Here is a 22,687-nt window from a genome sequence, read left to right on the forward strand (position 1 = left end):
CTTTTGGTGTTCGACTGCAGCGTGGAAGAACAGCAAAGGCTTGTATGTATGTATGTATGTTTGCTTGTTTGTTTGTTAAAAAGTAGGCTTCAGAGAATTCCCAGCTCCCCACTACAAGCAAATTGCCCCTGAGACGAACAGTAGAAAAATTCCTAGCATAAACAGTATCTTGGATGATGAGCAGCTTGGGCATAATTAGTAAGCGAGACGCAGGACAATATCAGAAGTCTATCAGTCAGCAGTGTGAGAGCCTTTCGTTCAGCTGATGGTGCCAAATGAGACTTGGGAGATTAGGAGGAAACCCTGAATGTCAGGATTAAGCATTTGGAAATGTATTTGATCAAAGGTGAGAATTAATGATGCAGCTAGGCTCGAAACTCTCGCGCTGCTTTTTCTGTGCATCAAATCAAATGCGGCGCTGCAGCCCTTTCTCCCACCAGTCCCTAGGAAGGATCCCACATGACATTTGTCTGTAATTATAGGGTGCCCAAAATTGGGGGGGGGGGTAAATGAGAAACACAAAAGCATTTATGAATTAAGATAATTACCGGGGGGGGGTATTATATAGATCCCAGAATAGAGAGGATCCTTATTGGTCAATTTCCCCATAAACAGTTACTGCAGCTTAACAAACGGTGCCAAGCTCGCAGCTGGTCAATGGAGAGATGTACGAGACAAAACAGAGACAAGGATTCCCAACTAAAGAGGTTTTTTTAGACTCCCCTAGAGCTATTTGTGAATGTGAACATTTAAAGCAGGAGGTGGGGCACCTTTCACAGCCCAAGGGCCACTTTCCCTCATTGGCAACCTCCTGGGGGCCATTTCAAAGTGGTGGGTGGAGCCAGAGTACAAAAGGGGGTGGAGCCAGAAGCAAAAGAAGGCAGAGCAATGGATGTGGTTACATTCCATCGACACAAAACGGATTATGGTAGTTGAAGGACACATTCTAGCTAGGTAAAAGCAGTGGAGGAAGCCACAGAGTGGGGGCACTGAGCACTGAGTGGGTGTGGCTCAGAGAGAGTCCCAAGGGCTAGGCAGAGGGTGCTGAAGGGCTGGACAAGAAGCTCCTCACCGTTGATTTACAGCACTGGTTCCCAACTCCCCTCCCCTCCTACGGACCAGTTGAAAATTGCCGAGGGTCTTGGCAGACCCTGATTCTTTTCTGCCTACCTTTGCAACTGTTGTGCACTGCGCCAGATGTTGCATGATTTTCAATTGTGTTTTTGTTACTTCTTTTCTTTCTTACTTTGCGTTTTATTGTGTTGCAGTCTGAACTGTGCAGAATTCAGATTGCAAGTGTCCTTCACAGACACACCACGGGCCACCTGAATGAAGCCCGTGGGCCACAGGTTCGGAACCCCAGAATGACAGTCTTCACATCCATGTCAGGCTTCTCCAATGTTTTGTCCAGAAGACTAGTCACTGTTGGGTCTTTTAGCTTAGCCCTCACTTCAAATTCATAAAGCAGAAGCAATTTGTTCGTTGGGACTTTGGCAGTGGCATAGCGGGGATTGTCCTGGTTGTCCTGGATGTAAAATTGTTAAGGGCACAGAATTTCAACACCCAGTGCTGCCTCAATACAGCTGCATGCTTCTGTTGCTGGTGAACCAGGAAGTGACCTCTCCACACAATGGAATGACTCTTCTTTTCTTATCTCTGTGGCTGCAATCTCCTGGGTAATGTGGATGCCATTAGGCAGTTGATTGTGCATGTGTACTCTGTCCATTTCCCTCACTCCCACCCCATTGCTCCATGCTGCCCCTGGCACTGGCAACCCACGCTACGCCACTGGTCTTTGAGCAGATCACCAGTTTCCTTCAGAACCTTCCCAATCTTCCCACATGTCTGGATGCAGAAGGAGAGAGGCTGCAATAGAGAAGAGAACTGTTTTCTAAGCAGTGAACCACTTTCTTTGAGCCTAGGAAAACAGAGCTGGGAATTCCAGTTTATGATACAGTACCATTTCCTTTTCACTACTTTACCGGACATTATCATCTTTGTGGGGAATGCACAGCTACTTACTTCAAGGGCAGACTTCAGGCTTGCAGGATCTGCTTTGTGTTTTACTAGATCCCTGAGATCCACCAGCTGGGGCCAGGTGTAAAAGATATAGAGTTAAAGACTATGGTGCCTTTGAGCAGAGGCTGAGGACAGGGATTTGTCTTGTGCAGCAGAGCTCACAATCCTTCCACATGAAAATCCATTCCAGGTTACACAAAGTTTTCTTCATTTCAGCAGTTTAATTCATTTATTTATTGGCAGGGGAGAGAGAGTCATTCCATCATTGCCAATGTATATATAGTTATTTGCTTGGTTGTTTATTTAAAGCGTTATTTAAAGAGTTATCCCTTTCTTCAGCCAAAAAGCAGCTCCCAGAGTGGCTTACAAATGTCAGTGATAAGAGAGTCCTTGTCCTCAGGCTCACAATCTAAAAGACACAACACAAAAGGGGGGAAAAGAAAGAAAAAATATTGGATGGGAGGAAGGAGGGGGAAAGCAAACTCAGGCACTGTTCCTTGGTTTTAACTGTCAGAGACAAACATGTTTGCCGATCTGCTGCAAGCAACCTGGAAATCTACCAGTAGATTCTGATCTACTTTCTGCCCACACTTGACTTGATTCATATAGCAGCACATCATTATGGCACCACACCTATCCAAATCATAGAAATAACCTCTGCAGAGGTAACTAAGAGTGCATACAAATGTCTATATTTTGAACAGTGAACCCGCTGTGGAAGCACAAGCACGGAGCTTAGTTCAGTGTTGTAACATCATCATGATTTTGCATCACACCAGAATGAAGCTAACTGTATGCAGCACGGACTGGCAGGAACCAGTGATGTCACTAACCCAATTTTCCCCATCCTCCCCATAATAATCCCACCACACACACACACTTTAAAAACCATGCAGAAAGTGCCAGGTTCAGTCCCTAGAATTCTGAGCTGGGAGGACCAATGGTTCTTCTGGCCCTATGCTAAGTAGCTTATTTGGGTTGTTTAAAGGGGAACTGAGTGTACATGTTAAATCGGGTTCTACCATGAGTAAGAGCACGTGTTGCGATCGGGACGTGGCAAGACACATCCCTTCCTGTGGGGGTGGGGCCGGCAGCCGGCCTTAGCAGCTATAGGACAGAGAGGTATTGCTGGGCAAAGCTAGATGTAGCAATTTGTGATGGACAGCTTAGCGTCCTATATATTCCACTGCACGCAGGGTGATCTTTCTCTTGGCTTCGAGCTTCTAATCACCCATCCCACCCACCCGCCCCTCTTTTTCTTAGGCCTCTGTGCTTGACCTTGCAACTGCCTGTCATGGGGTTGTCTGCTTTTGGGGCAGGGGCCCAGTAGGAATTTGTCCATCTGGCTGATTGGCTGTTGCCATTTGGTTTTGCCTACTGCAGTAGCAACTTGTCACAACTTGTAAGGTTGGCGGTTAGGCATTGGTTCCTGTGTGGATTGCTGGTATGGGCGGTACCCATCCAGAATCATGATGATGCTGGGAATTCCGTTAAAGGAATCCGGCGACTCTTATGCTTTGTCCGAGCCCCCGGTAGGGGTTAGGGCCGTGGCCGAGTCCCCAGGACCATGGGGAGAGGGAAGCGTTGTTTCCCCCCGCTCCTTAACTCTCCTCAGCGGCATTCTCCCAATCGCTGGTTTTAGGCTAGCCTCTGTCCCGGTAGGACAGTAGTCTGAACCAATGCCTACGCAACCACTCACCGAATTTGTATTTAAATAAAGTTGTGGCCTAAATTATTGCCAAAAACCCAAACAAAAATTATATCTCCTGTGTCAATTCATTGGGGGGGGGTGACTTGAGGTCCTCGATACGCAACAAACAAGACACTTTCGCAGTTAACAAAAAGTAAGCAACCTATTTTCCATTAGATGTGAGGAATAAGCCTGAATTAGTGCTCGGATTGGTAGCAAGGATTGCTGTCCTTTCCAAACAGAGTTTTGGAAGGCTTATTCCAGGGAAGGAAAAACCACACCAAGTATCTTTTCTAAGATATGTTGGCAGTATGGAATTCTGTAAAAAGCAGCTTGTTTTGATCGTGGATGCACAGCCTCCTGGTGGTTTAAAGAAAGGCCAGTTCAGACAACCCATTGGTGACCTTACATTTGTTCTGCGCTGAGTTGTTTCGGCAGTTCAAACTGACAGCGGCTTTATCCGAAGCAGGAGTTGGTCCCTTGTGTGGAATTATGTAGATTCTGACATGTGGCACAAATCCATGCATTTGTTTTACCTTCTGCACATGCAGTGGGGATCCACTGTCAATCATGGCTTCCTGTACATGTTGAAATAGCTCCATATGCAGTCAGTACACATCATGACTAATGACAATTTCTGCAGTTTCGAGTATCTGTGTCTTCTGCAACGGCCCTGAATTTGTGCATGGCAACGCAATCATCTGAGCCCTCCGTGTTGTGCCTGGGTCTCGATTTCTTATACTACCCTACCCCACCTTTTTGGAAGCACTCAGGACCACTTTACCGTGTGCAAATTCAGTCTGGGTTGGTAGGAAAAATCAGCATGTTTGAATATAAATGGGTTGTCTGCCTAGGCCTAAAAGAGAGTTTGTTGTATACATTCCCTTTGTCAAGTACTCCAGTTCTCTTTATGCAGATCCATGAAATCGAGAAAGATCAAAGTCTGCTGTGAAGATTCATTTCAGCTGTAGATATGCAACCTTTAAGTATACCAAAATGTTTATGAAACAGAGCTAAGTGAGGTAGTTAAAGAGATAAGCCCAACGGTATCTTTCTGTATCTGTTAAGTAACCTGATACACACTAAGCTTAATTCTAGCATTTTTTGATGTCACCTTTCAAAAGACTATTGAGCAGAGGTCAATTGAAAAGGCCAGCCTTGATGTGATTTCCCCATACTTAATGTCACACATTTATGAAATGCCAAGCTGATCCAACACATGCTTATTTATATCAATTAATACTTATTCATTTTATTTTTCCATCAAAATCCGGAAAGATTTTACTGATCAATGCCAAGCTGATTCAACACATGCTTATTTATATCAATTAATACTTATTCATTTTATTTTTCCATCAAAATCCGGAAAGATTTTACTGATCAATTGAAGATAAAGGTTCCCCCCTTGTTGTCTAACAATACATGAATAGCAATCCTCTTTAAAGGACATAACGAGTGATGTCACTTATGCACCAGGCAGTGCACATTTCAAACTTATGACTCTCCCCGATGAATCCTGGGAACTGTAGTTTGTTAAGGGTGCTGAGAATTGAAGCTCTGCAATGGGTAAACTACAGTTCCCAGGATTCTTTTAGGGGAAGCCATGTGTTTTAATTGTACAGTGGTACCTCGGGTTACATACGCTTCAGGTTACAGACTCCGCTAACCCAGAAATAACGCTTCAGGTTAAGAACTTTGCTTCAGGATAAGAACAGAAATCGTGCTCTGGCGGTGCAGCGGCAGCGGGAGGTCCCATTAGCGAAAGTGGTGCTTCAGGTTAAGAACAGTTTCAGGTTAAGAACGGACCTCCGGAACGAATTAAGTGCTTAACCAGAGGTACCACTGTATAGTGTGTATGCAGGGGCAGTCCTAGCCAAAGCATCAACTGATGGGTCACAAAACTGCATCCTAGATGCAGAGAGCAAGCAAGGGATACAGAATTTTGACTGATCCTTCTTCTTGCAACAAAAACTGTCCTTTAGGAGTGTTATCCAAGAGCATTGGTGCAAGCTAAGGTCGATGTTTGCTATCGCTGCATAGGAAGTGAAAAATCACTTGCAGAGCTGGAACAAATAGATGATTGATTCCCCAATCTTGGGGGACCCCAGACCTGAAAGCATATGCCTCTCACCTATTTTATTATTATTAACACTTGTATTTTCATATGTTCCAATAAGAACTCAACCTCAAAGAACCGGAGGGACTCATAAATAGGGCAAATAGTGGGAATTTTAGGAAATCAGAGAGCTCTCAGGCATGCACACACTCTGTAGGGATGCAGTGACTGAGAAGAGGTGTTCTGAATAGGTAGATGGCTAACTTAGTAAGGACAGAGCAATGGAAGGAGTGGGCCTGTGGCATCAGCCGCATCCTGTTGCTCCATGTGGATACAGAGCTCTTCACCACCACTGCATTCTCCCCAAAATGCTATCTTCTCTCCAAACTCTTGCATTCCACACACACCTAGCTTGGGGGGGGGGATCTCAGTTCCTCAAACCTCTTCTCACATTCTTTGCTCTCTTGACCACAGGCGATGGTCGGAGGAACATAAGACCTGTTACACCAGAGACTGGGTATGTGTTTATCTCCTAGGCTGGACGGCTGCTGTAGTTCTGATGCAATGATGGATCTTGGGCTTGAACATGTGTCTTTGGCTAGCTTTGTTTTGCAGTGTTGAAATAAGCAAGCTCTGCAATAAAGCCTGTTGCGTCTCTCCTGGTACCAGAGTGTTCTTTTCAAAGCTAAACATCCATTCCAACAAGGCATTCTGTTTAGTGCCATGACTTCTGCCTGCAATACGGGACTTCTCCTCCTCTCTCTGTACAACCCCTGCCACCTGAGATCTGCTCCAGAGGTATGGGACTTGGATAAGATTGGGGCAAAGATGTGAAGAGAGGTAGTGCCATGACACAGGTGGAAATCCTTGCACTCATAGGATGACTTTGTTGGATACAATCCAACCCACCAAGTTCATATAAGAGTATTAAAGGCCTCTTATAGAGGATGAGGAAGAAGAAGAGGAGGAGTTTGGATTTGATTTCCCGCTTTATCACTACCCAAAGGAGTCTCAAAGTGGCTAACATTCTCCTTTCCCTCCCCCCCCCCCACAACAAACACTCTGCGAGGTGAGCGGGGCTGAGAGACTTCAAAGAAGTGTGACTAGCCCAAGGTCACCCAGCAGCTGCATGTGGAGGAGTGGGGACGCGAACCCGGTTCACCAGATTACGAGTCTACCGCTCTTAACCACTACACCACACTGCATGAATACATGTCATCACTCAATACAGAAAGAGTATACATGTGTCAATAGATCATAATACGTCCAGCTCTCTGGAGCAACTTTTCATGAGCCTACAGAAAGGAGGAATAATTGGAAATTACCTTCTCTCTCTCTCTCTCTCTCTCTCTCTCTCTCTCTCTCTCGCTTTTAGCAGGAGTGTCCACTCCAGAGGATCTGTTTTGGATCCATTTGTTGATGAAACAGCACTCTTCATTTTCTAGCCAAGGAATCACCACAACGGGTGGCTGTCAGGTCCATATGGCCACTAGAAATAATATGTGATGCACACAGCAACTTGATTGCAAGGCCAGTGTGGCACAGTGGTTAGAGTGTCATGCTGGGACCTGGAAGACCAGGGTTCAAATCCCCACTTGGCCATTAGGGTGGCCTAGGGCAAGTCACTCACTCTCAGGCCAACCTACTTTGAAAGGTTTGCTATGAATAGAAAAGGAAGGTGAGGGAGAACCATGTACTCAACCACCTTGAGCTCCATGGAGAAAAATACAGTATGGGCTTGAAATGCAATAAAGAAATAAAGAATAAATAAATAACACAATCCCGTGTGTTAGGCTGAAGAAATTTGGAGCGCACGATTCCTGGAGAAGCACAGCCTCTTGATTAAGCAACCACAAATAAAAGTTTCACAGGCATCTAGATAAAGAAATGCAACCCGTGTGTGAGATCACATCGTGCTGCAGCTTAGTAAACAGATTACTAACGAACTGAACCAAAGGTTTCACAATACTGTTAGCAACAACATATATTGAATATGAGACACACATATATATATTTTTAATAGCAGTTTTACCTTTTGCATTCTGAGGGTTGATTTTGGGCATCGTTTCCCCCAGGTGTGGAACCATTTCATGCTAATTGCTTGCCTTGCTTTAAGGCAACCCTGTGTGCCGTTTCCTCCTGCATAGATCTACAGCCATGCATGATTCCAGAAAGTAACCCCTGGATGTTGACTTTACATCACAACTAGCTCTTAGAGCACAGAACAATTGAGGCTCTTCTTTGCTCTAAGAGCTGCAGTGAATTGCTCCATTAGCTCAGCCGATAAAGCTTGGGGGGGGGGGACGTAAATGCATGACTGCTTTGTTTTAGCGTTCAACTTTGTGCATTTGAGTCTAGACAAAGGAAGATGGCTCCAGTAGCGCCGACACTTTGAAAAGGACAAGAGAGGGAAGGGAAGCGTTTTGTTTTTAACAGGCCCACCGGGAATAAGGGGGAAGAAGCATTATATACGATCCAGCCCAAAATCAAGCACTTTTTAAAACCCGGAATGGCTTCAGTGGCGGAGATATAAGCACGAGCTTCTTGGAAACCTTTCAAACTTCTTTGGAAAGCGGCTCAGCAATAGAACAAGCTGCCAGAACAGATTCTGAAGCTGTCTTCCTTTGAAGGCTTTGAAGAGAACTGGACCTACCATGGGGCTGAATGAGGCATTGTGTGTGTGTGTGTGTGTGTGTGTGTGTGTGTGTGTGTGTGTAGCAATGTTGAGGGATGTATGCCAAGAGGCTTGCCTCGTACTTCCTAAACTAGGCTGCTGTTTTCAGGTGCAGTGAAGCCTGTTGACCCATCACTGCCATTCCGGTACAGTTCTGTATGTGGAATAGGAGAGAGGGGGACTATTGCCTCTGTTGCTTCAGGCAGCAAAATGTCTTGGGTCGGCCCTGTTTTCCATAGATAGATACTTATTTATTATATAAGACCAGTGGTTAGAGTGCTTTGGCTACCTATGAAGCTTGTTATGGGGATAAAAAGAATTAGGGGCAAACCATGCATGCCACCTTGAGGTGGGGGTGATAATGTATTGGTTTGTTCATTTATTCATTATTATAAAACTATGCTACCCCCGATCAATATTCCAGGGCAGTGTGTACATCACTGCAGATAACACATTATTCAAAGCCTAACACAACACAAACATCAACAGCCATAATTACATGTTGGGGTAGACTGAGGAAATGTACAGATATGGGCGATTAAAAAGGATCTTAATCTGGCAGCACAAATACTGTAAAGTAGGTGTAGGGGTTTTTTATGCTGCCCATTTAGTTTCAGAGCAGAAGGTTATTCTGAATGACTTTGTGAGCTCCTTCCAGCTAAAAAATTAAGTAGGCCTTATAAGAGGAAGTTAAGGAAACCTGGCTTGGTTAAGACAGGGATGGCTTCTCCAGATGATCATAAAAAGGTAAAGTTACCCCTGACCATTAGGTCCAGTCGCAGACGACTCTGGGGTTGCGGCGCTCATCTCGCTTTATTGGCCGAAGGAACCGGTGTACGGCTTCTGGTTCATGTGGCCAGCATGACTCCCATCTGCCATGGCCAGCATGGCCGAAGGTCAGGGAAGCTGTAGTCCAGCAATGTTTGGGGACCCACAAGTACCCTATTCCCAGGCTAAAGCTTTAGTGGACGCAGCATTGGCCAGGAGGCCTGCTGAAATAATGCAGGAGTTCCCACTTTTTTCCTGGTGCACAGGTCCTGGTGTCTGTGAAGGAGGTCATGTGGTCACAGAGACATTTCATTCTCCCTTGTTGAACTTGGGAATGCAAGCACAAAATGAACCACAGAAATCTGCCCAGTTCCCAGTCAACAAGGGAAAACAAGCGAGTCTTTTGGCACCTGAAAGACTAATACATTTATTATGGCAGAAGCGTTCACGGACAAGAGTCCTCTTCATCGGTTGCTTTAAGTGTTTTCCTGCGTTGCAGCTATAAATACCACAAGATTAGGGGGAAATGGAATGCAGGGAGCACGGACAATGTCATTATTAAGAGTGACCATTTGCATAGAAAGAACATGCTGGTGATGAATACGCAAACACCCTGACATTGATAATGAACATGTGTCGTGGGAGATATACACACCCCAATTCAAACCACTCAACCTGAGTGAACCTCCCGATCAGCTGTAATTCAGCAGTTTCACAATGAAGTCTCCCTTTGAACTTCCTTTGTTCAAGTATAGGCGCCTCGAGACGAGTGGCAATTTGCCAAGAGGTTCAGTTCTACCACCTGTGGCTTCAATACAGGGTGGGGATGGTGGTTTTGATCGCATGTGTTAATTCACTTACCAATGCCAGGATGTTTGTGTTGTCATTTACACTCTTCTTGAATGGTCCCTGTGAATAATGTAATTGTCACTGTCAATACCTTCCATATTCCGTTTTCCTCCGACCTTTTAAAATCCGCTATTCCTCAGCCACATTCAGGGAAAAAAATATCCAGTGAATCTGATGATGTGGTTTGCAAAAAGCTTCTGCCACAATATGTTTGCTAGTCTTTCAAGGTGCTCAAAGTTTCTTCATTGTTTTCGCGGCAACAGGAGAACATGGTCACCACTCTGGGATTAGTCACAGAATCACAGAATTGTAAACTGTCATCTAGTCCAGCTCCTTGTAATGCAGGAATCCTGCCCACAGCCGTCTCTGGGTGGGCTTGAACCACCAACCTTCTGCTTAACAGCCAGACACGCTGACCCATTGTGCCACCAGAGGGCAAATAGTAGAGTTGGAAAGGGGTCATCTAGTCCAACCCCCTGCAATGCAGGAATCTCTCACCCAGTGTGGAGCTCAAACCCATGACCCTGGGATTAAGAATCTCATGCTCTACCAACTGAGCTATCAAGCCTTTGAGGGCCAGTAATAAAAGAGCATACTCATGACAGCAGCCAATTCCCATTTTAGGAGTGATCTCAATCTCTTAAAACCAGTGGAAGCCATAGACACATTGCACTCAACTACCAGAGTATCATAGGTCTGTGAAATGACAACAGCCACCTTTTAAATAATAGTAATATTTAACATTTGCACAGCACTTTCATGCGTTCAAAGCACTTCCCATTATCTCAGGAAACCTTATAGCAATTCTGTGATGTAAAGCAAGCTTTTATCACCCCCTGCTTTGCATTTGGTTGTGAGCTGAGACAGAAGTCGTGCGCACACCACACATTTAAAGCACACCCCCAAGAATCCTAGGAACTGTGGTTTCTTTTAGGGGTGCTGGGAATTGTAGCTCTGCGGTGGGTAAACCACAGTTCCCAGGATGCAGGGACGGGTGCTCAAAATGTTTGGTGCATCTGCAGCCTGTGTCTTATAGTTTGCCTAAGGCCACTTAGAATATTCATGGTGAGGATTTGCCCCAGGGACTTCCCATCTCATAAGTCATTCCAGCCCCCACAGCTCACTAGTGATGCTGATGAAGTTTGCAAATTAGAGGACTGGAGAGAATACGACTTTTTGCAGCTCATAAAACTGGCCCTTGTTATGAGTCAGGCACCCTAACTCTGAAACTCTGGCTTTGTTTCGGATTGCTAATGAGACATATTTCAAGCTGACGTCAAACCTTTGCAACTGCAGAGTCAGCATTAATAAGTAGACTAAGCTGGCAAGGCTGATAGTTGCAGCTTGACCTAGACAGAAAACTGTCCTTCCTTCCTTCCTTCCTTCCTTCCTTCCTTCCTTCCTCCCTCCCTCCCTCCCTCCCTCCCTCCCTCCCTGATAGCTGGATTTTAGTCCAGATTCCCATTTCAACTTCTGTTGCCCACTCCCACAATTCCCATTTCTATCAGAAATACATTTACCAACATCAGCTTCTACTTTGGAGAAGGAGGGCTTAGAGCATGGGTAGGCAAACTAAGGCCCGGGGCCGGATCCAGCCCAATCGCCTTCTCAATCGGCCCACGAACGGCCCGGGAATCAGTGTGTTTTTACATGAGTAGAATGTGTCCTTTTATTTAAAATGTATCTCTGGGTTATTTGTGGGGCCTGCCTGGTGTTTTTACATAAGTAGAATGCGTGCTTTTATTTAAAATGCATCTCTGGGTTATTTGTGGGGCATAGGAATTCGTTCTTGGTTTCCCCCCCCAAAAAATATAGCCTGGCCCCCCCACAAGCTCTGAGGGACAGTGGATCGGCCCCCTGCTGAAAAAGTTTGCTGACCCTTAGAGGATCCACACTGCTGGAACAGGTACCTGCTGCAGGTAGCTCCTGTCTGACAAACAGGTAATGAGGGCCCTTGCCTGGTTAATTCAACCATGGAATCCTCCATTAGATTTTTAACCCTCGCAGACCAACCTGCAACACTATGTTTTAGTGACGCTGGGGAGGGGGAGGGGTGGACTGACCCTAATAGGTAAGTATTTGTGTGGGAACAGAGCATCATTTTGCAATTGCTCATTATTTCAGAGATCCCATGGTGTCCTTTTGTTTTTGTGTGCAAATCTCTTCTAGTCTGTGGATTACTGAAGCAAGGAAAACCAGAACGGCAACTCTCATAGTCATTCATATTAATCCAAAGTTTGTGTACACAAAGAGAATATCAATGTGTGTGTGCGGGGGGGGGGGATGTGTTGTTGTTGTCTTAAAGGCATGCAACAGTTTTATTTGTAATTTCCACAATTATCATTACAGATTTTGAACATTAATGGCAGGGTTTTGCCATATTTCAAACAGTGAAAATCTAGACAGAAAAGTTGTTGAGCTTCTTTTGGCAAAGTTGTTGTTGAAGACGTTTTTGAGCGATTTTTAAGGAAAACTGCCAACATAGGTTGCCACGCGTCTGGATTTTCTTGGACATTTTCTCCCAGACACTGCTTCCAACTGCAATATTCTGGATATTTCCGGGAAATTTTAGATGTATTGCAACTCTAATTAATGGTAACAATGAAATCATTTTAATCGTCATGCAAACATAAACCAAGATCTAACCTTCCTTCCTTCCTTGCTTGCTTCCTAGAATTCAGTTTCTCAGATTTAATTAAGGAAGATTTCTGGCACTTTTTTGCACAAAATAAGTTGTAAATCTGTGTTGTTAAGAACTTTGGAGTTCAGTGTTCTGTAGCTGAAACGCTGGCTGCCTTTATCTATTGCCAAGGACGTCAATGATGCATCTATAAGAGAGAATCTCATTAAACTCTCGAAAAGATTTCTCCCCAATTCATATTTGATTATGTCGTGATGCACAAGTCATTCCTCAGGCCATCGATTTAGGAAAATATAATCACTGTCTGCCAGCAAGCTCTCTGCAACCAAAGAACAAATCCCACAAGGGTTTGATGGGAGCTTGGCTCATTTCAGGTGCATTCTAATGAACACCTAGGAGGGTCAGCTTTGCATTTTGTGAATTTCTCTGAGATGACGCCCTTATCTGAGGGTGAGAAATAATTTTCCACCAAACGAAACGTAACTTTTGATGACCCTGAAGTAAGAATTAGAGGAGCCCACTCAGTCAATCAGGTGAGGGAACCACAAATCAACAGCGTGATGACCAGTGTAAACCATGCTAAAACCTGTGGGTATATTAATTAATTAATTAATAATAGGTTTTTTTTTCTTTTGTGAATTTTTTACCCTTCCTTTCCTTTTACTGTGGTGTATGTGATTCCCCTTCTCCACATTCCTATCCTCATAACAACCCTGAGAGTTAGGCTCAGCTTTATGGCTGAGTGGAGATTTGAACCCTGCTCTCCCAGGTTCCAGACTAGCACCCTAACCCTGTCTCAGTGTTGACTCTGGTTTGCTAAAGTTTGGCCAGCTGAAGTAATAAATTGTCTTCAGTAAACACAGACTTCCCATAGTCTGGCCCTGACCACGGTATCATGCGACAGGGACAAGAAGCTAGTGAGAATATCAACATCAGGCAAAGATAATATGATGGCATTAAAACACTGGTATTAATACTCAACCAAGGCCACTACAGAATCATCCCCTGAGGCCCTTCTTCATGTGCCTCCTCCATGAGAGGTCCGAAGGGTGGCAACATGAGAACGGGCTTTTCTGAGGTGGTTCCCTGTTTGTGGAACACTCTCCCCAAGGAGATTCAGCTGGCGCCTTCATTATAGGCCTACATCTTTAAGCACCAGGCGAAAACATCCAATGCCCTTTTAACATGCATTGCGGCATGGGGGATTATGGGGTTGTCTTTATTTTTTTTTGTTTTCGTTTTGTTATTTTTTATATTGTAATTTTATGTCGTGAACCTCCCTGAGATATATGGTTATAGGGTGGTATACAAAATTCATAAATAAATTAAAATTAAAATAACCACTTGTATAGCACTTTGAATTGTTCAGGGCGCTTCACACACGCTATACTCCTTACTGCCAGAGCCAGCCCAAGCATGAAGCAAGGTGAGGCGACTGCCTCAGGCGGCAGGATACCAAGGAAGCAGCAGATCCGGCCGCCAAGGAGTGTGCCTCAGTTGTTCCTGCCACTGAAGCAGCAGCTATGCATTTCTTGGAAGCCTGATCTGCTGCTCCTGTGGATCCTGGCCCCCGCTCACTTCCACCTCTACAGCGGCTTCTTGGCGAATAAGAGGTGCTGCTGGTCTCCTTCCACCTTCGTTCCCAATGTAGGTCTTTATTCCCCACCTTGACCTTCACTCACTCCTTGTTCCCTGGCCATTTTGTGACTCACCTCAGGTGCCAAAATGTCTTGGGTAGGCCCTGCTTACTACACCCTTGTAAAGTAAATCAAGAGTATTGCCTCTTGTTTTATAGATGGGGTACTGAGACATACACACACACACACACACACACACACACACACAGGAGAGGACTTGCCCAAGGCTGTCCAGCGAGTTTATAGCAGAGGGGAGATTTTAACTGAGGACTTCCCACTTTTTATAGCTAAATCCCTTAGCTGCACACAACACCAGCTCAATGCAGCTGACTTGAAGATGACTGAGCTCTGATGTGTTTATGGATCATGTTCCATTACAGCAGCAAGTGAAACAGAGAGAGAGAGAGATGGAGGGAGGGAGAAACAAACACTGTCAACCTGAGGCAACAGAGGCAGAGGTGGCAAGTGCAGTAATGACTGACAAAGTCTAGCAGTGGCAGTGAGTGAAATGAATAGACTTCGTGGTTTCCTGTCAGCTCCCTTTCCCATGGAATTCTGGTTTGCTTTCTGACATAGCTGGTGTTCCCTGGCATGGCCCCCGTTTAATAAAGCTCTCTGCCAAAACTTGAGAAATCCCTCTGGGATTCCCTCATGCATTGTATGTCAGCCGTGTCTTCCTGTGGTGATGTCTTCTCATTTTCTCAGGCTGTAGACGTAAAGCCCGGTCTTTTTATTACGTCCCCTTAAGCAGGGTTGGGGAAACTTTGACCTTGCAGACATTGCTAGACTCTGGCTCCCATCATCCCTGACCACTGACCACACTGGCAGGGGCTGATGGGAGTTGTACTCCAATGAGTCCCATTGGGAGCAGCCTTGTCCTCCGGTATAGCAGTGATGGTGTTTTGCCAAGTACAATTGTAGGAAATTCCACTATATCTCAAGTAACAAGATTTATTTTATTTTTTTACACGAGCTTCACATCTCCTATATACTATATGGCACCCACTTTCGGTATTTCACCTACTTCATGATTTGATGACATTTTGGCACTCCGGGCCAAATCTAGCATTTCTTTTCATTCTGATAACTAATTGCTAAACTGAGAATGAAAGAAAATAAAGTAGATCTTATTGCCATCATGCTTCCTGCTCATAACATACTTTGCGGTTTGTAACACAGTGTCTTAAATAACTATTGCACTTGCATGTTTGTATATTTTTATGCTTTTGGACAGATCATTCTGGTACAAAATGTAGTTATGGAAATTGGGGTCAGTAAACGCATGCAGATGTTTCAGGGGAAGGGAAGGAGGGAGAAGGCAACAGTTTTTCAGTCACACTCTCAAGCACACATGCACAAACACACACTGCAGATGACAATTAGAGATGAGTATATTTTTCCTTCTGTCTTCACTTCACTGATTGCACAGGACAGAGATGTGGATCCCTGACTTGAGAGACAGTCTTCTTTGAAAGCCTGTATCTGTCCATTCATTTGTTGTTCAGTCGTTCAGTCGTGTCTGACTCTTCGTGACCCCATGGACCAGAGCACGCCAGGCACGCCTATCCTTCACTGCCTCTCGCAGTTTGGCCAAACCCATGCCTGTAGCCTCGAGAACACTGTCCAACCATCTCATCCTCTGTCGCCCCCTTCTCCTTGTGCCCTCCATCTTTCCCAACATCAGGGTTTTTTTTAGAGGGAGTCTTCTCTTCTCATGAGGTGGCCAAAGTACTGGAGCCTCAACTTCAGGATCTGTCCTTCTAGTGAGCACTCAGGGCTGATTTCCTTGAGAATGGATAGGTTTGATCTTCTTGCAGTCCATGGGACTCTCAAGAGTCTCCTCCAGCACCATAATTCAAAAGCATCAATTCTTCGGCAATCAGCCTTCTTTATGGTCCAGCTCTCACTTCATAGACAAGAGATAACATCATCTGATGGTGTTTGCCTCAGATTTACGCTTGCTCGCCTTATGCAACTTTCCCTACTTGTCTTATCAGACTGCTTTCTCTTGCATAAGATTATTAAAAGTTTGGCTTTGATCTTCAAGCAGGGTTGCCTAATCTGCTGCATCATCTGCATGCTGGACATGTAATTCTCATGAAGCAGATGAATACAAGGGAGATTTGCATTACTAATGTTGGCAGTGCAACTGTATGTATCTGCCTTTTCCAGGAAACAACAACACTGAAACTTCTCTGGGGCATATTTGCAACGCACAAAATACATGCTTCCTCTGTGATGACCCTGGAATCCGGAACGGACATGGGGAACCTCCAAACTGTCACTATTTTGTGGGAGGGATTCCTGTGTACACCAGAAATTCAAGCCTGCACAATTAAGTTAAATTGAATTAAAACACTTTGTCATCCCAGCGTAGGGGTGGGGAAACTTTTTGGGCAGGTCTTTATCTCCCCTCACCCATAGGCCAACTCTGACAAGTGGGCAGAACAAACCACCCGTCAATTATCTGACATCACAGTGAAATCAGGTGACTGATTGGCGGGCAGCCCCGCCCTCCTGCCAAAGTTGGCTTACAAGGGTGTGGGGAGGGGTCAGCTTCACCACTGCATTTCCCACAGCAAACTTGCTGGCAAAGCAGTAACCCCCAGGAGCGAACCTTCTCCACACCAGCTTTGAGTCTCATCAACCCACAGAGGTTAGAACTGAAACTTGAGCAAACCAGATTCTTCCCCCTCCAAAGAAGAGAAGAAGAAGAAGAGTTTGGATTTGATATCCCGCTTTATCACTACCTGAAGGAGTCTCAAAGCGGCTAACATTCTCCTTTCCCTTCCTCCCCCACAACAAACACTCTGTGAGGTGAGTGGGGCTGAGAGACTTCAAAGAAGTGTGACTAGCCCAAGGTCACCCAGCAGCTGCATGTGGAGGAGTGGAGACACGAACCTGGTTCCCCAGATTACGAATCTACCACTCTTAACCACTACACCACACTGGCAATCCTTGGGCCTGAAGAATGTTCCTCATAAATCAGTTTTCAAATGAAATGTGATCCTTATCACAGAGGTGTGATGGACACTGAAGTGAAGTGAGGGAAACCGAAGTAAAGAATCAACAACTATTACTGTTGTTGTCATTATTATTATTATGGATCATAAAAGTGGGAAGTGTGATGCTCTTGGGATGTGTTAAGAACATACAGTGGTAGCTCAGGTTTTTGAACATCTCCGTTGACAAACATTTCGTTTTTTCAAATGCCATAAACCCAGAAGTAAATGCTTTGGTTTTCAAACGCGCCTCAGAAGTCGAACCTGAAACACGGCTTCTGTACTGAGTTTTCCGTATTGAGTTTTCCGTTTTGAGGCTTCAGTACTGAGTTTTCGGTTTTTGAATGTTTAGAAACTTGAACGGTCTTCCGGAACAGGTTACGTTTGAAAACCGAGATACTACTGTATAAGATTAGCTCTGGTTGATTAGGCCAATGACTTATCTAATCCAGTATTCTGTTCACACGGTGGCCAACCAGATACCCATGGGAAGCTCACAAGGAGCACTTGAGTGCAACAGCACTCTCCACACCTGCGATTCACAACATCTGGCACTCAGAGGTACACTGCCTCCGACAGTGGAAGCAAAACACAGCCTTTTGTGACTAGTAGCTGATAAGATCTTCTCCCTTTCAATTTCTAACTGCAATTTTTTATTGACCTGTTTTGACAACGGTGTTTTAAATAGTTTTGTAAGCTGCAACAAACGCTAGGGAAAGTAGGGCACAAATATTTCCAGTGAGTTAAAAACTCTTAAGTGAAGTTTCCTAGAAGTGCAGTCTTGAGATCCACAGGAAGCTACACTACAGGGACTTCACAAGTTTTCTCAGCATGGCCAGAGAGACCAGGTCTGTTTTCCGTTCTTTCACTAAGCAACTTTTCTATTAGTTATTTAGGAACACTCCAACACTTTTGTTGGCAAAAGCGGACAATGCATTTTTCTAACTCTGCTCCTGAAGCATGAAAGGTTCCTTTCTGTTCATTTTCACCTTACAAAATAGATATAGAGTAACTAGCCTAAGACATTGTACCTGGTATGCTGCAGCAGAGATTTTCTGCAGTTTTCAAGGAGAGTTTCTCCAAAGTTTAAAAATCACAAAACAGGCAGACAGAGAGTGTGTCTTCATGACTTAACGTTGCCATAGCAACACTATAATAGTGCCTTATTATATAAAGATGCCTAAATGTGCTTGAAAAAAGTTATACAATAATTAAATATAATGTAGTCTTTGGTGCCAAGAATTGAAAAATGAAAATCCAAGCAAAATGGGATGTCAGCATTCAACACAGCCCTTTAGCACAGTTACCCCCCCCCCAATAGTTTGCTTTGATCTGCCATGAAATTATGTAATATACGGATGAAATTTTTTCCTGATTTCAGAGAAAGATGCTATTGTCTACAGCCTCTCAAGCCTTGACTTTATTTTGAATGAAGTATTCTATATAAGTAGACTTCCCTTATTATACATGATAGAATACTCAATCTTTTGTTGGTTGGTAGCTCAGTGTTTGCTAAATAAAATTTAATTTAAAAGGATGCCTGTGTTATCTTTATCCTCAACTCTGTGTCTTTTATAAGTATTTTTTTTAAGTCCTCAAAGATATTCTGATACAACACAAGCTATAAAAGTATGATTTTAAAATAGTGTTGCATGGAGAGCTTTGTTGTTGCGGTGGTGGTGGTGGTTGTTTGTTGTTGTTGTTTGCTCTTGGTTTTTTATTTTTAAAAAATTGTGTTACAAAACATCTAAACAAGGAAAAGTGCATCTATCACCTCGACTAAGCAAAATATTACAATTTGATTTAGCTATTCAGGAGTAGGATCCCAAAACTGGTTGGAGACCTTGAGTTATGAATGGATGAATCTGTCAATTTTGGTTTCTCTTAATCTCTTCTCTCTCTTTCTCTCTCTCAGTTTTAAATTCAGTTTTCCACAGTTCTACATCAGTCTGTGAACTGCTATTGTTTTAAGTCCTCATGCAAATCACCAGCAGTATAGAGCACATTTCCCCTAATGATCACAATTTTGCAGGGGGGTTTCCCTAATGTAATGCATTCTTGTATGTTATTTTCACGGCTATATACATTTTACCCTAGTATACACATTTTTGTACCTGTTACTTGGCTGCCAAACTGCATTGCAAAATTCAGTTATGGGCAAACTTGAAAGGACGAATGGCTGTACTTTGTATTGTATTGCATGTCGTTTGGGCATTTGAAACTACGGATGAGGGAGAAATAGGATTTTGTTTGCGTCTTAATGAAAAACTATCCAATTCACATATCTCAAACCAAAGCAGAATTATCCTTTGAATTCCTCCGTTCTCCAAATATTGTGATGCTCCTCTCCAACCAATGTTTACAAAAATGCATCCATTAGGGGGAAGTATGTACAAAAATGTACGCAGGTGGCGCTGTGGGTTAAACCACAGAGCCCAGGGCTTGCTGATCAGAAGGTCGGCGGTTCGAATCCCCATGATGGGATGAGCTCCTGTTGCTCGGTCCCTGCTCCTGCCAACCTAGCATTCAAAAGCACATCAAAGTGCAAGTAGATAAATAGGTACTACTCCGGTGGGAAGGTAAATGGCGTTTCCATGCACTGCTCTGGTTTGCCAGAAGCGGTTTAGTCATGCTGGCCACATGACCCGGAAGCTGTACACCGGCTCCCTCAGCCAATAAAGCGAGATGAGCGCTGCAACCCCAGTCGCCAGCGACTGGACCTAATGGTCAGGGGTCCCTTTACCCTTTACCTATGTACAAAAATGCATGAAAATACTGTGAAATAAATATATTATACTAGGGGAAACTGCTTGCAAAAGTGTATATATTAATCAAAACTGATAATGTTGCTTTTAAGTTAGCTGCTGAGTGCTTTGGGACTTTATGCTTTCAATGTGTAATGTTTTACATACGTTGGAAGCTGCCCAGAAAAGCTGGGGCAACTTAGTCAGATAGGCAGGCTACAAATATATATACACTTTTATTTTTATTTAAACTGCATACATATTGGGAGAAGTTTGCACTACCATGGAGATGAATTTTCAATAACATTTTCTTTTAAAGTAGTTATAAGCGCTGGATAGCTCAGGCGGCTAGAGCGTGGTGCTGATAACGCCAAGGCCGCAGGTTCAATCCCCATATGGGACACCTGCATATTCCTGCATTGCAGGGGGTTGGACTAGATGATCCTCAGGGTCCCTTCCATCTCTTCAATTCAATGATTCAATATGTACCGGTAAATTGCCAATTGGTGCAGCAATGTGGATGACGGAATTTAAGGTTGGAAAAAGGAAAAACGGTACAAAACCAAAACTGACAGGTTTGTCCATTGCCATTTGAAATCCTTCAAAGGGTATCCAGAACTTGTAACGAGAGGCAGAATAGGAACAAAACGTAGCAAAAAAAATAAAAGAAATAAAAAATCCTGGGTGTTTCTGTTTTCTTCCAATTTGTTCTCACATGCTCTCCTCCCCACCACACGGCAAATGAAATGCTCCTGTAGCATCTGATTCCAGTTTAGATAAGATTCCTGTGGCCCCAGGAATTATTTCCCTGTTATCCTTCACCATCTGTTTCTCTTCATTCTCTTTCTATAATCTTTGTAGCAGCCATTTCAATTAATTCTGGCACGTTTCCGTCCATGATATAAGTTGCGCTGTGAATTTCTTGTGTGGCATAGTGTCCTTTACTGTTTATTTTTAATTTCCCTGTTTGTTTATCTGGTTAACCGTCTTTGCCGGGCAATTTGTGGTTAGATGCATTTTGGTTGTTAGGGGGCGTTCCAATGCAGTTAATTCGTGAAATAGATTAGAGCAGCAGTTTCCAACATTTTCAGACCCGAGACTCCATTTCCACCCCAGTCTACAACATGGGACCCACTTTATGTCCATTTTTCTTTTCATCTTTCTCTTCATCTCTCTTCTTGCTGCCCCAATCTTTCCATTACCCCCCTCTCTTTCACCTCATCTTTTTTTTAAAAAACAACTTTTTAGAAAAGGCAAAATAAAACTACAGTTCTCTCTACTGCAGGTTTCCTCAAACCTGGCCCTCCAGATGTTTTTGGCCTACAACTCCCATGATCCTTAGCTAGCAGGACCAGTGGTCAGGGATGATGGGAATTGTAGTCCCATCTGGAGGGCCGAGTTTGAGGAAACCTGCTCTAGTGTGTCTCACTTTAGGTGGGTCTTCGGCTCAGTTTGGGGTTCTGATCTACCAATTGAAGATCAGTGGATTTGATGTCTTGGCCTACTCAGAAACCTGAATGGCAAGGGGCGGAGGGGCATCCTAAAGAAATACTCATAACTTTAGGATGAGGGATGTCACCAGTGTCCGGCAGGTCACAAACCATGAAATCAAACCGGCATTGTGAGGACAATCTTCCAGCACTGATGTTTGAACCTGATGTTTGGAGGCCCCTGGAATCTCCTTCAAAAGCCACACCCTCACCAGTCCTGCTTTGCACCCACCTCAGGTGATATTGCCTGGCTGGAATGAGTCCTTGAACTCTGGCAATGTTTCCTGCTTTCCTGGATGCAGGATAGAGACATACCGTGTTTCTCCTAAAATAAGACACCGTCTTATTATTATTTTTTCCTCAGCAAAACATAGTATGGCTTATTTTCAGGGGATGTCTTATTTTAACCGCATCGCATCAGTATGCTGCATAGCCACGCCTCTCCAGGCTGTTTTAATGGGAGGTGCCGCATCACTATGGCTTATTTTCGGGGTATGGCTTATTTTCGGGGAACGGCTTATATTTCGCAAATGCATAGAAATCCTGCTATGGCTTATTTTATGGCTATGTCTTATTTTAGGAGAAACAGGGTAGGTGTGTGAAGCTGAAGAACCTACCCTAGCGTACAAGCGCAAAATTCACATCTGTTGCTCTACCCACTACGGGCATGCCCACCACAGGTTTCCCAGAAGATATAGTGGCCCTCAGGATGAATGCTCGATAAACAGGCTTATCTGAAAATGCAGATAAATTTAATTTCCTGGCATTCAGAAGCAGAAGAGAAAAGGCTCCCAGGTTTAGTCTTCTCCCCACTGTTGAAATAAGTTTCGTTAGGAAGCTGTGATTTCTCTTGACTGCAGGCTGTAAAATAGGAACTTGCTACCTCTATTATCTAAGACATCACCTCAGTGGCGGAGCTTCATTCTCTGGCACTGGGGGCGGGGAGCAGGCGGGGGTGGGGCTGGCATGCACCCCGGGGCCGTGACACGCTGCCCAAAGGGACGGGGCATGTATACTGGGGCGTGGCGTGCGTTCTGGGGGCGTGGCGCACAGCCTGCAGGGCGGGGCACCCAGCGCAAGCAGGGGGGCAGCCACGATGGAAACCCCCCAGATCGCA

This window comes from Lacerta agilis, chromosome 1, assembly GCF_009819535.1.
Source record: "Lacerta agilis isolate rLacAgi1 chromosome 1, rLacAgi1.pri, whole genome shotgun sequence".
NCBI lineage: Eukaryota > Metazoa > Chordata > Lepidosauria > Squamata > Lacertidae > Lacerta > Lacerta agilis.